This window comes from Pseudopipra pipra, chromosome 1 (assembly GCF_036250125.1).
Source record: "Pseudopipra pipra isolate bDixPip1 chromosome 1, bDixPip1.hap1, whole genome shotgun sequence".
Taxonomy (NCBI): Eukaryota; Metazoa; Chordata; class Aves; order Passeriformes; family Pipridae; genus Pseudopipra; species Pseudopipra pipra.
In genome coordinates, this window is record NC_087549.1 from 119,585,755 (window position 1) to 119,601,834 (window position 16,080).

The 16,080-nt window shown below is 37.6% G+C and overlaps 1 long non-coding RNA gene across 1 annotated transcript; it reads right to left on the bottom strand.

Annotated features, from left to right (window-relative positions):
- Window positions 1–273: 273 nt before the first annotated feature.
- LOC135423418 (uncharacterized) lies at window positions 274–15,991 on the bottom strand. Its single transcript, XR_010434816.1, has 4 exons — window positions 15,926–15,991; window positions 5,836–5,978; window positions 2,279–4,216; window positions 274–324 (listed from the first exon to the last, which is right to left on the bottom strand). It is a non-coding gene; the product is annotated as an uncharacterized LOC135423418 (long non-coding RNA).
- Window positions 15,992–16,080: the final 89 nt, after the last annotated feature.

Genomic DNA, 16,080 nt, shown 5'->3' on the forward strand with positions numbered 1-16,080 from the left:
CCAAGCAAAGTTTGCCTGGTACCGAGATGGGCCCTGAGTATCCATTGGCCGGTTCCCCAGGCTCCACGCAAGATCTGCCTGGCTTACCTTATATGGGAGAGTAAGTCCTTGCCATGTTCTTGATTGTAACAACTTTTTATCTTTTTTGCTCATCTACCTGCTTCTGATGGCTTGCTAGGTGCCTCCTGGAGCTTTTGCAAGTAGCTCAGCTCCCGCAGCAGCCTAGCTGTGGCATCAAGGCTTTTTAGCTCCATGCTCGAGACAACAGCAAAGCAGACTCCATCTTTTATTCACTTTACTACAGCTTTCAATTAGGCTGGGTTACTAGAGGTCAGAAAAATTAAGAATTTTGTAAAATCTTTCAAATATTTAATCCTTTTCCAGAACAATTCAAATCCTGTGAGACCTCCTTGTATGTCTTCTAGTGCTCACTTGAGCAGTAATAGCCTTTTATCAAGTATGGAATGCAACGAGCTGTCCCCTATTGCCAAGATCTTCCTTCCCTACAGTACTGCAGGATCAAAGCACAAAGATCAGAAAAGAAGTATTTAGGTAGCAAACTAGTTCTTTGTCTAATTAAAATGCTTGAAGCCCACTTGTGTTAAAATCCAGTTTTCTACATAATGACCTTTCTCTCCAGTAACATTCAATGATGAACACTTCTATGAATATATAACTCCCATCTTGTCTACACAAGGGCACTCATACACCCCTGCTTCTGTCCAAGCATCTGCACCAAGTACCATAGGGTTCAGCCAGCACATTTACTTCAAACAACTCCTTCAAAGTGTCCCTCAACAGCTTGCTTTGGTGAGTAAGGCAACTCATCCACCTTCTAATTCTGCTTTTTCTGCTGTGGCTTTAGCTAGATTTTCTGATGACCAGGTGGTCTTTGTCTAACAAACAGCAGGTCACCAACTGAGGAGCTGCAGACACAAAGCGAGGTATGGCAGGTAATTACTAGACAAGCTCAAAGTCTTACTATGATACGAGCCAATTTTATCTGCATATGAGAAACCACAGCTGGATCACTGGTTGCTTGAATAACAGAATTCAGTCCTTTGTACATTTTTTTCTACAGAAACAACATATTTATGAACCGAAGTCCACTATTAAAAAAAACCCAAATCAACAACCCCATCCTTAAAGCTACTCCACTGTGTATTGTCAGGCCGCACATTCACAAAAACACTGTAGTCTCTTTTCCCTTCGCCTGTCACCCAGGGGTCTGGGTACAGCTTTGATGTCAGCTTTAATACAACCAGACTGCTTTGAAAAGTGTAGTATGAGAAAGAGCTGTAAGACATCTTATCAGGGGCCTCTGCACTTGGCTCAGGAGTTGCATTTGAGCTCAGGTCCCTGCTATCAGTCCTTGCCCGAGTTGCATTTACAGATATGGCTGTGCCTGGCTATATCCTTTGCTGATCCTGTGATTGCTTTCTGATTTGAATTTGCGGCTTGGGCTCATGCCTGTCTCATCATTACAGCCGCTTCTGTGTAATTTTGTACTTTATCATTCAACAAGCAGTGGAATCAGTGAATCCTGGTCTATTATGGATTCACATACACTACAATTACTCTCCTCCACCCCTTACATCCTTCACTCAAAAAAACAGCAGGGCTGCTCTCACTGTGTCTACAAGAGCTCACTTATACTAAAAGCCTGAACTCCCAACCCACATTACCTCCCCATCTCCACCATACCTCCGAATCGCTGACAATGTGAACATTAGTTTTCTGAGCTTCTTACTCTGCTGAAAGGAGTAAATGGAAAGTCATGACCAAAGCAGATGGACCTGTGATAGAGGCTACTTCTGGCCATTTACTGAAGAAATCCATTAATACAACAACAATGGCAAATGAGTAACAAAGTCTATAGTGTTGACTGTCAGCTTTTCAAATAAAAAGCTAGTCTGGCATCAGCCTGTACCAACTCATGCTTGTTTTGTCAAGCAAGAGAAACTTTTGGAGCAGCTTGAACATCCAACCCTGACTACCAATGGAGAACTTATAATCACTGTTATGACAACTCACTGATGTGCACCACGAGCAAAGTGTATTGATTTTGTCTCTAATTCCTCCAGAATAATACATTTATGAGTTATTCTCCTGTCTTGCAGAGAAAGTTCAGTCCAGCTCAAAGTATAGCAGAGATAAATTATATTTGTTATTATTATTAGTCTATTTTGCTGTCAGTATGCCATGTAATTTCTGCTCAACAACACAGACTAAACAAGTAGCTTTATATTATTCTTCTAAAACAGCAGCAAAAACTTACTCAATTTGTTCAACTGCTTCCATAGTAGAAGACAGTATTCAGGGTATTTAGGAAAGAAAAAAATGACCAAAACAAGCAGTCAAACATTACATTTTCATCTCCTGATTTGTTTTCTATGACACATACAAAGAAAATCACACTACTTCACACTTCTCTGAGTCTTTTCAGTGTTGACTGTACAGTAACAGGCAAAGGAACGTGATCCAGCAGAAGCTGAGTTTATGGCCAAAAGACAGGGTGTCGCTCTTCCTATTACACCTGTGCATGCCAGTATTTCTTCTCCAAGGGTGAAGTACTTTTCTCTTGGCTTCTGTAACTGTTCTTAAAGAGCCCATAGTGGTCTTCTCAGAGTTGATGTCATGTATTTGTGTAAATGTGGCTACAAAACACTGTCTCCAGGTATTTTTACATCATTCAGCAAAAATAAAGTAGCATTACATTATAAACTCTGGTCACCTGTAACTATGGTTCTCACCAATTCAAGATGAAGCTGTGCTTCATTTGTTCGGACACACTTTAGATTTCATGCTTTAAACAGTTTTATGGATGAAACATAGTTTGGACCGAAGTTTTCTTATTGTGATATAAGAATTAGGGATGACTAAAATACTTGTAATTATCTTAGTGATGGGGCTTGCATAATTATAGCAGCTTATTCTGCACCCTGGTTCAATTCCACTGGAGAACGCAAGTTGCCCTGAAAAGACAATTCTATCTGAAGCAGCATTTGAAAAAGTGAAATTTCAATTCTGCTAAGCTGATATACTGTAGTATGTCCTGTAAATGTTCTTGTTGTTTCACAATTCATCAGCTAACACTGGACTTCAGGCTGTTTATTAAAAACACTAATCATTACTTCATTTAAAAGCATTAGATTCAGTTTCAAATATATGGTATATGTTTGAGAAACAAATATGACCCATTGAGTATCATTTGAGGGCTGTGAGTGCTCTGTTAATTTGAAAAACACACTGTAAATCAAGATTTAAAAACATCTTTGCACCCTGAACACTTGCATTAATCCTGTGTATAGACAGAGTTGGCTTGCAATCATTACAACTCTATTTAGCCTTTCTAGAACTAACCAAAGAAAACATTGTCTTTCTTCCTTGTCAAAACAGTGGAAGTATCCACTCAGGAGATATGATTTATTTGATAGAAATGTTCAGAGCAGATATTTAAGTTCTCGCAATGGCTCATTCCTACAGAGATTGACAGCTGAGTTTATTGCCTGGTTATCACACCAAGTCAAATTCTAACAATGACTAATGCTTTGCACAGCTGTAACTGTTCTCTGAACTACCTCATGTAATCGATTAAACTTGAATCAATGTTATGGGAGTGTTTTACAATGTGGAAGCATTTTTGCTTGTTCAATGCAGCCAACAAACTTACCCCCTGTAGGAGTATACGCATCAGGAACTCCAGCAGTATGAGTCAAAAATCATATTTCCATGCAGCCAGGCAAGCACAGGATTTGTTTCCTCAGGTGGTTTATGAGATACAGTCTTGATTAAGTGACCATCTTCTAAAGCATTGATTTGAACAGCACAGAGACTCTGGTGCACATAGCCAACATTAAATGTATCAGCTTATAGCCACCTTCTGAATGCAGCAGAAACAATAACAGCATCGCTCACTCCCAGCATGCTGTACTGGGGATTTCCAGCTACATCAAAACACTACTCCTGCTGTCCATGCAGTCTTTATTAAAGTGTCCAAGCAGCTCGGAGTGTGCAAGCAAGCCCTTCTCCAGGCCACACAGTGCAGGCTGCATGGGCTTCCACAGCCTCGCTGAACCGCGAGTTTGACGACCTCCGGCTGTTTTCAGTGTCCACAGCCAAGGTCTTTTTTCTCTCAGGCTATCTGAAGGGCACCCTCTTCTGTCCAGCACCCAAACTGCAGCACCACAGTAATTTTCACAGATGTTTCTTGATTCTGTAAATGAAAATTGCAGTATTGAAGTTTCTCTGTGAGATTAGTAATACCATGATCCAGCCTGCTCCATGATAGATAGAAGACTGTTCTGCATATGTTAATGAAGACAACAGGTGTGAAGGAAAATTAAAATATTACATGGAAAGCAGGAAAATTTACAATGGGTAGGATTGATAGAACTGTTTTTCCAGCAGAGATGCAGGCACCTCAGTTATAAGGAGTACAATGAACATTATTCACTGCATAATTCTCTGAAGAGCTACCCTTGCAGAGTAAATGTAAGAAGCTTACTGTTTTTTTCTGGGTGGATTGTCTCAAATTCCAAGTTTTCTTTACAACAATCCAGGACTAGAAATTGTTGCCATGTCTGCTTCAGAAAGAGATTGTTTCACTTGTATTTGTCAAAGTTTTAGGGAGGCAGTGTCTGTCCCAGTTCATATCCATCCCCACAGGTATGTATTTATTTAATTGAAACAAAAGAAACTTTCTCCCTCCCTTGTTCAACATCTTCCTTTTACAGCGATGCAGGGGAAAGAAAAAAATTCCCCCTTTTTTTTTAGAACAAGGAAACCTGTGACACATGGTCACAGCAAAATACTTTACAGGCTTTAGGAATTCAAGATTTCATAATATATTTGAAGGTAATAAGAGACACACTGCCTGTATCAATAAGAGATGCACTGCCATACAAATGCATAACTAAGCACTGACCTCACTGAATTTTTACCATACTTCATTGTCATATCCTGTGTAATTTTAGACCAGAAGAATATTTACTTGGATGGGGTATAAAACAGGGTGTATCTCTTTTGATCCTGCAATTTTTCATTTCATTACAGCCACCTAATCATGCAGTTAGATACAGATTTATCTGGTGGATAAAAGAGAAGATCCCTGTGTTTTCCACAATTATGGGAATTTAAGCATTTACATTAAATCTATTTTCTTTTGCACAATTTGTCTTCAGAGAAGCAGCTAAAAAAAAGACTTCAAAATAAAACCAGAATTTTAGAATCAGTAATTCTATCCTTACGTTTGCAGAGAAAATTTCTACAATGTGGAAACATTCTTTAAAAATATTAAAGACAGCAATTGGTAAAAATGTGTACTGTAGCTAAAGAACTAGCAAATATAAGTCTCCTTGCTATCAGAGCTTGTATACACCAGATTGCCCCCCTAACCCTGGTAAATACAGTTGAGGAGCTTGAACGAATTTGCTGCACTAAATTGCATGTATGAGTGACACCTGTGGGATGCTGGAGAAGAAGAATGTTCCTTCCCTTATGAATTTGCTCCTGCATACCTGGGGTACTGAACCCAGAGACACACCAGGGTATAGACTAGGAAAATCTGAATGCCCTTAATGAGAAGAATAATAAAACGGAGTGAAGTGTGGTAGTGTAAATGCTCTGTCGTGCTGCTGGGGAGCAACAAGGAGAGTCTTCACAATGAGCTGAGAGCTGGAAATACAAGATAAGAGTCACAGAAAACTGAGAGAAAACTGTCAGCCACTGTGGGGCACTATGAGCCACTCAAACTATGAGGCAAGAAGGGCAATAGCTGTGAAAAAGGTAAGTATCACAGAGAATGCAAAGGAGACGTGTTTCTGGTAAAGATACCTGAATATTGAATAATTCTGAATTCTCATCTCAAATGCTGTGTACTGTCTGTGTACTCTTCAGGAGAGATGAATTCTCTTTGGACTGCAGCTACTTGGATGAGCACACAGAACCCCTCTCTGACATGTGCAGTATGATTTAGTCTGCAAAAATAAAGGTTGACAGGTGTTACAATCTGCTTAAATACTGCAGAAAGAACTTTCAAATTCGAATATTCCCTTGAGCAAAATTAAAACTCATACAAGTAATTATAAGATTAGGCTGAAGTACAGAATTGCAATTCAGTTCCTTTCAGGACATACCCATTAGGATCAGAAAATGATGATAGAATTTAAGGTTATCTGGTTATGCCAAGAGTTATAGTTCTATAAATTACATTTCCTTGAGCAAAGCAGAGATCAGTCTTCGACTGCCGAAGCAAAAGAGAGCAACAGGTCAGCTGGGATATAGTGAACATCTATTTATGGTATGATTAACATTATGAATTTTCAGTACTACAGGAGATTAACAAGAATTATTTACATTTTCAGGTGTGGTGCATTTTGGCTATATTGTCTGATATTACTGCACACTGTAACCTGGCTGCCTACAGATATATTTTCATACTGTATTTTAAAATTTTTATACTTTGACAGCCATAGCTGAATCAATGCTGAGATTTTGATCTCTTTTGGCAAAAGATCTTAGTTTTACTATGTATTTGTACTATTACTGCAGTGAGAAAGAGAAACAAAAAAGTCTTCTTTCCCTTTTCTGTTACTCTTGGGGAATAAGTATTTAAAACAAACAAGTACACAGCTTTCCATAGTTTCGTTTCCATCTTTAACATCTTTAACTCCTTAGTTCTGCTGGGGAAGTTGCACCGCAGAAACCAAACACGTTCATGGCTGGGCTTCGTGAACGAAGATTTGGGAAGGCTCTATCCACATTTGCTACAGGCACGCTGGTGGCTTATGAGGCCAATACGTGACAGACATATCTGATTGCAAAAGGCACAGCAGAAAGACTCCTTAGATGGTGTATTCTGCAAGGCACGGTTCTTTCTGTGTTGCCTTTTCTCCTCAAGGGTGATCCTGCGTGTGTTCTCGAAGGAGACAGCTGCGTTATAGATGGTGTGTCTCCAGGCCTCCCGATTTGAGGCCAGAGTAGACCAGTTGTGGTGATCAATATGGCCAAGGCTGAGATGTTGTTTCAGGGAGTCCTTGTATCTTTTCTTCGGGGCTCCTCTCATGCGGCAGCCGGTGGCAAGTTCACCATAAAGCAAGATCTTAGGGAGGTGGTGGTCCTTCATCCTGGAGACGTGCCCTGCCCAACGCAGCTGTGTTCTCATCAACATGGCCTCAATACTTGTGACAGCTGCTTGCTCTAGAACAGATGTGTTGGTCACATAGTCTGACCAGTGGATGTTTAGGATTGTGCGGAGGCAGCGTTGATGGAAGCGTTCTAAGAGACGCAGGTGGTGGCGGCAGATGACCCATGATTCGGAGCCATATAAGAGAGTAGACAGCACTATGGCTTTGTAAACACTGATCTTGGTGCTTTTCTTCAAGTGTTTATTACGCCATACTCTTTTGTGGAGTTTTCCAAAAGCACTATATGCCTTTGCTAATCTGTTGTCTATCTCTCCGTCGATCAACCAAACACGTAAGTGGTTGAGAAAAGAAAGCAGAATCTCTCTCTTTAGTCCTTCTAATCACTTCTAGATAACTTAAAGCTAGAAGTGTGTTCACACAATAGAGATAATTTGTTGCCTAACAACCGAGTGACTTAAACCACCTCCAGCAGTTTCTCAGAAACGACAAAAAACAAAAACGACAACTTTGCAAATAAGTTAATTTCCTACTGCGATAATATTGATTATAATTTTGGAAAAAGAGAGAAAACAAGAACAAAATCTTTAATTTTATCCCAAGTGCAAGAAATGTATGGTCTGTATTGAAAAGACCTGAAATGCACCTGATGTTGTAATTAGTATGACTAACAATACCTTTAATAGGCCTTCAAGTAATCCTTATTCATTTAGTTATATCACAAAACAAAAAGTATTCATTCTCAATCTATCATTAGTAATTCTCATGAATAAGAGGAGCCAATCTGTGGCTCCAGTGAGCCTAGCCTAAGACTGAGAAGATGATGCAGAAAACAGTAAATTAGAGAAACTCTTCTAATTGCTTTTGTCATCTTTGTATTAATCAGAACAATAACTACAGCCATGCATTAGCCATTCAATGCAGGCCATGCATCTTGAAGAACAAAATGCATTGGTTCTTATTTTTTCTTGAATAGCAGGCCTCTTGCCCTAATAGATCCCTGAACCTACTATTCCAAAGTTAAGCCTTTGGAATACAGGTAGCCTTTTTTTCCTGAGAAAAGCTCTTGGCTTTTAACAACTTCTCATATCAAAAGTCTTACTGATCTCCAAATCGTCATCTACCAGAATTGACAGCTTATGACAAAGATTTGGGCAGCTTCTCAATTAACAAGGAATCAGCATTACAATTAGATAGTTATTTTTCTTTTAAAAGACTTTCATAGTCTTACTATTGACCTGTCCTGGGGTGTTGGCTGAGATCACAGTATAATGACTCGGTTCAGGACTCCTCTGATCTCTAGCAAAGCCTGAAAATACTATTATTAAAATATTTCATCATCAGAACTTTTTAATCTTTTCATCATTCCCGAGTGGATAAGGTTATTGCAGTGTAAAGCCATTGACATCAATATAAATAAAACTCTCTTATGTAGGCAAAGTTCCATGTAAAACTATCCAGTGACTTCTAGTCATTTGAATTTTATGAGACAGAATGAGGAAAATAAATTAGCTAAAGCACAATTTGGTTCCAAATGAAAATAAAACTTAACACTGTAACAGTTGAAAAGAACACAAATATTGAGTAACAGGTACAACAGATTAAAATTATTAATCTTTCCCATGCAGTATATATATATATGAGCTAGAAAAATATAAATGCTTCAATTATTATACTGCATAATTCTTCTGTCTCCACCCCTTCATCTTCAAGTACTTTGTTAAAAAACTGAAGAAGCACAAAAAGGTGGATTTTTTAATTCAATATTCTTTTGTTTTGATTCCTGTAGTATCACATGGTAGAAAACACGCAGATAGCAATCTTTTTTTCAGCCACATTAGTACTGATCAAAGTAATGTACTTTCACTGAAGTCAGTGAAATTTTAAAGGTTTTAAGGCTTGATTTGCTGACAAAAGGAGTAACTCCAGTATCCAGATGCATAACTTCTAACTCAGGTAAGTCTCCCATTAAACTAAGGGAAAAAATAACCCGGTTAAAGTATAGAAAATCAGGCAAATAATCATGATGCCAAACAAAAGGTTAAAGTTCAGATTTTGTGCTATGAAGTAACCTTATATGAAGGATAAAGGCTTTAAAACCTCCATCAGAGATGTCTTTGGACAGCCCAAGGCTCTTGTGTGGGTCCTGCAACAATACAGCAATTTTTCTCTCCCTGAAGATGTTAAAGAAACAAAGGGCAAGATGAGCCTACACTTCTCTGTCCTTTCTTTGGCACAGTTAAGAATGGGCACCAGGGCTGCTTTTGTTCTCCTTCCTGATTTCTGCTCTAGTACAGAAATAGAACAGCAAAAATCTTGTCAGAAGACTATCAACTGTAGTTTTTCTGTAATTTTTGAGCAATCTACTCTGCAAGTAAAAGTACAAATGCAGCTGTAAACAGAGCTGCTCATACTTTCACACACACATTCCACTCCTGCGATCTTAGCAAACACTACAGTGTAAACAATCCCTGAGCTTGCCTCCAAATCCAAAATGGAGCTACCTTAAATTAGACCTTGACCTTAAATTTTTTTCTTCTTAAATAATTTCAGAAAATAGGATTCTTCTGCTTCTGATAGACCACCCATCAGTTTTCAACTTGTTAGCCACGTAGACTGGAGTTCTGAAAAATAATTGTTCCTCTACTTAGATCACATAAGTTAAAAACACGCTCTTAATTTAATGAAGATGGACAAATTTACTCAGCTTAATGGTTAAATATGAACTGTTCTAGATAAGAAATTAATTAAAACTGGAACAACTATTCCATCTATGGTTCCTCAGTATTAGAATATCGCTCAATGAAATCAAAGCACTCCCAGCTTAGACACACTGGATTTGTACCACTGCATAATTCCTGGAAGGAATATAGTAATAAGAATAGCTTTTCTAAATGAGAGGAACAGATGTTATGACAGAATCGTCCAGTGTAGACATCTGTTATAAAAATGAGGTGCTTCAGCTTAATCATTTAAAAACAGTGGTAAAACACATTGAGTACTTTAAAGTCAGATCAATATGTTTAAATGATAACAGAAATAAAAATTTGTTCTGTTTCAGTAAATTGCAAATAGTGAGAAGTCCTTGTCTAAAGGACTAAAGGTAAATTAAAGTAGAACTACCAGAATTTAATTAAACCTGAAGAAACTTAATTTTTCCATGGACTACTCACCAATGGTTACAAACATACACTCCATAGTGAGTATAAATAATTGTTATTTATGAAGCAGTGTAGTACCATGACCATCCTATAAAATGAAACAGGTCACTCACTAATTTCTTAAAGGATAAAAATATTTTTAGAAACAAACAAAAAAAACACCTTAAAAGTTAAGCACCTCTCAATTCAAAATTCTCAAGCCATTTATGGATGAGTAAAAAAGAAAGACAAACATAGAAGCCCTCTAGCTCACTTAACACAGTCAAAAAAAATTCCTGTATCTTCTGTTCTCCTTATGCAGATATATTCCACAACTTGTAGTGCAGCGTTTGCTGTAGGGAGGAATCCTTAACTTTGCACAACTGCTCTGGAGGTATTAAGTCTCCTACACTCAGAATAACTGTGCTTGTGTCTGAGCCTCCAAGACAATACCAGTACATTTAGTCAGCACTGTTTATCACAGTTCACCTTCACATTGCTTACAATGGGTGATAATGTAAATGAAGGAAGATTGAGATAAGGCCAGACCTGTCCACTTCAAGTCTTTTCAGACAAATGCATATTACTTTTTAAAACAGAAATAAATAATGTATTAGGTAACAAGCTGGCTTTCTCTTGCTTCCCTGTATAACAACTATCATTTAGAATATTTAATATGGAATACATAACTCTCCCAAACTAATGCTATATTTGTAGTCCCACTCCACAGCACTACAATGAAAGGGGCAAACATCACGTGAAATGTGCAAATGGACCTGTACTGTCAAAGAAGTAACAAGCTGATATACCAGGAACACTGCCAGAGAACTTATTTCAGTGCCTGTCACAGAAGCCCACCTGGGACTCTAGTTACTCATATGGATACATCTAGATCCAGCACATTCCAGCAAAGACACTGCAAATGAAACTCACTCAAAAGTTAATTAAGGCTTTTATGCACATGGAACTGTTCCTAATTAAGTCCATATGAGGCCATTCTTAATACAGAAGTGCCACATTCCATTTTAGTTAAAACAAACTGGTTTGTTCAGGAATGAGTTGCCCATAAATAGAATTAATCAAAATAATTTGTAGACTATTTTAATTACCTGTGACAAAACAGGATTAAAAACACCTAACCAATAGGCTTTAATTCCTAGATTTAGAGATCTATCTGTAGGGATCTCCCTGTAAAAGCACCTTAAATTAAAAATGTGATAAAAATATTAATTAGCAATATTTTGACTTTTTAAAACAGGTATAGCAAAAAATCAAAGAAAATACATCATTGTGAAAAGACACAAGTTTCAAGTTTCTGAAGAATGGCTTTTAGTTTTCAGGCTTGTAAATGCCTCCGTCCTCTCACTTCATAAAAAACTCGATTTGAGAAGGATTTGTAAAATCACATTGCTCTCAAATCAAGTGCACTTAGCAGGGAGTTAATGACTTCAGGCTTAATGAGTACAATCACTGCAACAGAAAAAACCATGGTATAATACCAGAAACTATCTGAACACATTTGTTGGCTTCCTCTGGCAAAAGAATGTTTAGGAAGCTATTGTCCTTCCTACAAGATTCTAACTGCTTTAGAAAAGAGCCTTAGATATGAAGTTTGCAAAAGATTTTGTAGGATTTACTTACACAACAAGAATTTTAATATGCCTGTGATACAGACTGAATGCAACTTTTTTTTTTTTTGGCGGTATATTCATCTTAGCTGAGTTCCACTACAAATGCAGTTATACTAACCAAAACATTTGCATAATAATACCTATTTCAGCAAATGGGCCTTTCCAGCTATTTGCCCTGCAGACGTTAACTGTGTTTAAGTCGTTAGACTTTGTATGACATAACCAGTACCTTATCAGCAAACCTGCCAATTGTGGACAGTCATATGCAAATAATCCTCGACCACCAAGGAAAGGGGGGCAGAGGTCCGTCGGTAGTTGTTTAATGGCTTGCGAACAGCTCAACATGCTGTTAACTCTCTGTAACTCTCCGACAGCTAGCTAAAAGTATTATTATTCCACTCTTGACTGTTTAACGCTTTGTGCAAGAAAGGAGAACACGAAGCAGAAAAGTAGTATTTACTGTAAATTTTTAATTCTGCTACCGATCTCATGAGGTGATAAGTACCTCTTCCTTCTCACTTCAGTCTGGACAATGTTAGCCTCATGGCATCCATAAATAAACCGAATAAATAAAGCCTCATAACTGTACCAACGTGGAAGGCAAACCCCTGCGGGAAGCTAAGCAAATCTGAGCTAACGCTGTAATCTGAAAGCGGCTGAAAGATAGGTACGACAAAAGTTTGTAAAATCGTGCATGGCATAAAAATTTGACAAAAGCACCAACACTGTCTGTTAAGTCCTGAATGAAATGGCTCTAACTGTCGGGAGAAAAGCTTAAGCAATCAAGTACTTTTTCCATGGAATGCCGATTTGCCTTGGTGGTCCCTGCCGAATGCCAGTGGTCCCTGGCGCCAAACTGTGTTTTGCAGGCCTGAGTTCAAGAAGTGACCAGAGACATTTATAGGAAAAAATCATGGAGTATTTTCAAAGCCATGGTACAAAATAAAGTGTGTATCAACTCTCCTACAGTGATTAAAGTTATTCGGGTTAATATTTAAAGAACCTGTCAGAATTTAAATGCCTAAAGACTAATCCTAATTAATTGGTAATGTTAAATACACACTGGACCACAGAACAACTTCATACAATGATTTCAGCATTGTCCTGACTTAGATTATGGATAACTCAAGTATATATGGTTTAGGTCTTAAGTTTTCACTTAATTATTGCCTGTATGAGTTAAATTTATTATCAGACTAATTAAAGTGTTCTAAAATAATGCGGTTTCTAGAAAAATGAGCTCTTAAAAGAATTCCACTACTGAAAGTTAAGTAAATGGATTAATGCTGAAAATAATTGTCTGGTTTTCATCTGAATCGATGGGGAAAAAAGTGATTTTGCTGGAATGTTATCAATGCAGAAACAAATTGTTGGTTTTTTTTAATATAAGTTATTGGTGTTCCGTTACTTCTTAGAGTCGGGGGGGGGAAAATATAAGAAAAATCAGTCTGCAAATGATCCACTACATTTCAAAGGATTCTAGCATGCCAGTAAGAATATGGATTCGGGTTTGCTTACTGAGGCCAAAAGAAACTCTATTAGGGGTTTCAATGCAAATTATAACAGCATGGAATTTTTTTTTAAAGGCAAATATTCATCACAACATTATAATATATCCCCTTAAATAGTTATCCCGATGCAAACAACCATAAAGGAAATGTCCAAAACTTGACTAGATATAGAATAACCCTTTAAAACTGACTGCTGTGAAACATATGTGGCATTTTCTCTTCAGCACAAAATAGGAAACCCAGAAAACAGACATTCAAATTCTATTTGGTAACTCAGCATCTTTTTCTCTGGCACACTTGTTAAAACTTCTCTTTTTCTTAACCTCATAGCTTGAATATATTTTTTATATCCTTCTTTTCACATTCACATATCCTCTCAGAATAGTTAGCTGCTTTAGCTTCACAGAAAGACTCAACATGATTCTCAAGAAAAGGTCCCAAAATTGTAGAGTCATGAGAAATGCTGTAAAAATTCAAATGCTGTATGATACTCTTGCTATCCAGTTTTAGTTCTACTTCTAGGAAGACTAAATCTAACCTGAGCTTTAAGGTATGTAGCTATTAAATTTCAAGATGTAACCACTAATATTTCTATCAGATTGGCAATTTTTCATCACATTTTTTGTAGAATCCTCATCCACTGTAGCCTATCAGATCTGAAAACGGAGGCTCTCCCTGCATTATTCTGATTTACCAAATTAATTGATTTACCAATTTAATAGTTAATGAAAAAAAAAGGCAAAAGAAAACCTGTGTATTAAAGTGGTAATTGCTATATGGTGTAGCAAAATATAAAATTTGTTTCTTCTTCTGCTACTCAGTGCATTTAACAAACTAAATTTAAAAAAATCAAAAATCTATTGAGCAATAACTCTTTCAACAGCAATATTGATAAAACAAAGACAATAATTTCCTACTCCGCTCCCCCCACCCCTTTTGAGATTTGTGTATTGGCAGCAGAAGATAAATTACCCTCTCCTTTATTTTAGGCAACAGATGTTCTATAATTTTAGAAGCTAATACCAGTTAAGGAAAAACAGGACACAAACCTGACCCAAACCCACCCCACAGAAGCTCAGAAGGACAGCTTCACAGAACTAGAAACTATAATGCCTTGTTAAGGGTTGCTTTTCTATAGCAACTACACTGTTCTCCTTTTGCGTTGGAATTACACTAGATTTGCTAAAAGAGGACAACATTCACTATAATTTCCACAGCCAAAGATAAAGAATTCTTTATCTTGGACCAGCATTCATATTATCACTTTCAGGACAGCTATCTTCCATTTAATAGCAAACAAGAAATCCTTCCGAATAGTTGCAGTTAAGGCCATAAAAGAGGAGTAAGAAAGTAAAGTACACATTCAATCCACTCCGAATCTGGCTTCTGCTCTATTTTGGACAATTAAGACTAGGTTTAGTTTCAGGATTTATTAAAAGGAGAAATACTCTCTTTGCACTTAAGAAATAGTGATACTAACTTGTTGTCACTCCTAAGGTCAAATATTATTCCATTTTTTAAAAGTAAATACTATGTATTATTTTCCCCTCATTGTTGGGAGTCCATTTTCAAAATCTCAGCCATTGCAAATAAAAATATAGATCTTATAAAGTATTGTAGAATATGTCTTTTATTTAAGTAAGGAGGCATTAGGTGCAGGAAAGCCAACACTTAACCTTTAGATAATACTGCAATCCCAGCAGCTTTAACAAAATCTGTCCTACAGTTAACATAAATACAACTTTTGTGATCAGGGCTTTGTTACTGCTATTACCTAAGCCAACTCTGGGTTCAGGTATATCTAGTGCAGCAGTTTACTTTTGTGATTACTCATGTCACTTGGTGCACTGTTAAAAAAAAAAACCCTAAGCATAACAAGAAACAAAATTTCATCAGAAAAAAACAGCTTACATGTTAGATACGTTCCAGTTTATCAATTTAGCCTTCTACTTTCATTTTTCATCCTAAAAAAGGATCATTCTTATGCTTTTGCCATTAAAAAACCCTGCATAAATAAAACATTTTACTAACCTAGCTCGGTTAGACGTTGGGTTAATTTTGTCAAGACATTCATAAGTTTCCCCTCTCTCTGGAACTTTCAAAAATCAGAATCTGTTCTAAACAGCTGACACCAGTGACAAAAAACTATTTAAAACTTATTTCCAAACCCTGTCATCTTCTTGTAGAACCAGAGAGTTTCCTTCTAGAAAGGTCTTCAGCCACTGGTGATGAAACAGCAAGCTGCTTTTCAGTACAGGCCGTCACACCATGGAAACAGATTGCTCTAGAATAGCTATATAACATTGGTTCATGAAAACAGCGACGAGAAAGCTACAGCTTCTGTCTGAAAAGCTTTGTCTCAAAGGTTCTTCAACAACACAGCAGTGCCACAAACCAAGTTTAGAGCGAGTTCTCGTCAAAAATGCCAAGAGCTGCTGCCATCACACGCACTCAGCCGCAACATCCCGCGCAACAATGCCGCAAATGACAGGCCTAACCTCATTTCCCAACGAAGAAAAACCACGTTTTCCTCGTCCCTTTGTCTCCAGTTGTTTGAAGCTTGTGCGGGAGAGTGGTGGAGATGAGGAGCTACATGAGGGAGCTCCAAGAGGGGCGGAGAGAACGAATGTGAGAAAGCCACCCGGGTTGGTGT